Consider the following 2,298-nt stretch of genomic DNA (forward strand, 5'->3'; position numbering starts at 1 on the left):
TGATTCTAATATAAAGGGAATACTTAGCAGATTTTTTTCATGTCCAATTCATCTTCTCCAATCCTCCTCCCCACCCCACCCAAACGCCTCTCTCTCTCTCTCTCTTTCACCACCATCTCAACCAAATCCCTCTTTCTCTCTCTCTCACCAATTGCCGCCGCCGCCACCTTGCCACCACCACCACCACCACCTTCTCCACCGTCATCACCAATCCATGCCACCACCACAGTCACCGCTCCCACTAGCACCAGTAAGTTTTTATTTTTATTTTTGTTCTAATATTTTATAATTCTATTTAGTTTTATTGAGGAAGATGATGAGGAGGAGGAAGAGGAGGATATAATTTGTTGGAGAAATCGGTTGGGTTAATTGTTATTTGTTGTTAATTGTTAACATGAATTTGTTTAGTGTTAATTATTTTTATAATATTTTGATGATAAAAACTGTTTTTCATTATCCTTTTGAAAATAATAATTTCTTAAAGTATCTATTTTCCGAAAATTTGAATTTTTTTTGAAAATAAATCTAAAAGTTTATATTTTATGAAAATTTGTTGAAAATAATTTTTGAAAATTTTTTAAACTTATTTTTCTGAAATTTTGGAAAGTTTTGTGAAAAGTTTTTGGTAAAATTTGAAATTTTGAAACTTACGGTATTTTTTCTAAAATTTCTGAAATTTATTTTAATTTATCTGCCATCATATTAAAATTAAAAAGTTGGAATTTAATTTTATGTATTTTCTGAAAATATGTATAATTTTTTTTTATGTAATTTGTGTTAATTTTATGAATATGTGTTATTTGTGTTATTTTATGTAAATTGTATTAGTTTAAGAAAATATGTGTAATTTTTAAAAAATTTCTGAAAAATTTTGAAATTTATTTTTCTGAAATTTTTGAACTTTTTTTTTTAAATATTTCTGTAATGTTTTATGTAATCTTATGAATATTAGAAAAAAAGTTGGGATTTAATATTTTGTAATTTCTGAAAATATGTAATGTGTTTAATTTTATGTAATTTGTGTTAATTTTATGAATATGTTTAATTCTATGTAATTTGTAATAATTTATGAATGTGTAATTTGTGCAATTTTATGTAATTTGTGTTAATTTAAAAAAAAATATGTGTAATTTCTGAAACTTTTTTTTGTTAATTTGTGTAATTATATGTAATTTGTGTTAATTTATAATAATATTCTTTAATATATTAGCAAAAATATAATTTTATACATAATATAATAAATTTAATACTTATTAATTTTTCAGGTCTCGGCCACTTGGCCCGGCCCTCCGTCACCCTAGCAATCCCAACCTCCAACTGATCCCTCGATGCCCGACGACGAGAAAGAAAATGGTGCCGACGGGGAGCATGATCTAGGTTAGGGTGGTTTATCTTTTTTATTTTGTTTTAAATTTAGATTTATATTTATATTAGGAAGGCAAAATTGCAATATTGATCTCGTAAGTATGGGGGTGGTAAAATAAGGACCGTAACTACAGGACTGGCAATTTAGTCCCATAAGTATTGAATTTTTGGCAATTTTGTCGCGGCGGAGAGATTTGGGGCTTAGGATTCCGATGTCCACGTGTGCGCAACTTAAACACCTAGCAGCTTTGCGTGGCTAATGAAATGGCGTGGGCGAGAAAAGAGGCCCTCTTCCCGCTTTTTTTCACTCCTATGTAAGTAAACCTCTATCTCTCTCATATTTTTGCTGCAAATGAAGCTGTAGGGGAAGGAAAACAGTGAAAATGTCTTCATTATCGTTGGGCAATAACTCCACCGCTGTAGTAAACTGCTTTTGTGGCATTAGGGCTCCATTGAGAACTCTTGGACCAATAATAATCCTGGAAGAATGTTTTATTCTTGCGTAAATTATAAGGTAAGAATCTGAATTTTAAGTTTAAATTTTGTAGATGTTGGCTTATTTTTTGTTCGATTGCAGAGTAGAGGATGTCGATTTTTTATATGGGATGACCCACCTATGTGTGCTACAACTTTGTGTGTCATACCCGGTTTGCATTGCAAGCTTCAAGGAATGGAAACCAAAGCAAAATTGTCGAAGAAGAAAACATTTTGGCTTAAAGTTTGCTCGATGGCATCATGATTTCTGTTGGTCGGTTTTTGGATGGGTAAACTGATGCTGGTTTTTGGATGAGTCATTCCAGGTTGCTAGATTGGTAGGAACTTACATTATGTTGTTAGATATGGGTAAACATAAGATGGGGGAAATGTAATGGTATTTTGTGGTTTTGATAATGAAATTGAAAGCCTCAAATTTGAAGCTTTTGTGAATTTTGT

The 2,298-nt window shown here is 31.1% G+C and overlaps 1 long non-coding RNA gene across 1 annotated transcript; it reads left to right on the forward strand.

The window, feature by feature from the left end:
* On the forward strand, positions 1–2,298 carry LOC105157649. Its single transcript, XR_002287573.1, has 4 exons — positions 1–250; positions 1,266–1,377; positions 1,500–1,679; positions 1,943–2,298. It is a non-coding gene; the product is annotated as an uncharacterized LOC105157649 (long non-coding RNA).

This window comes from Sesamum indicum, linkage group LG1 (assembly GCF_000512975.1).
Source record: "Sesamum indicum cultivar Zhongzhi No. 13 linkage group LG1, S_indicum_v1.0, whole genome shotgun sequence".
In the NCBI taxonomy this organism is placed as follows: domain Eukaryota; kingdom Viridiplantae; phylum Streptophyta; class Magnoliopsida; order Lamiales; family Pedaliaceae; genus Sesamum; species Sesamum indicum.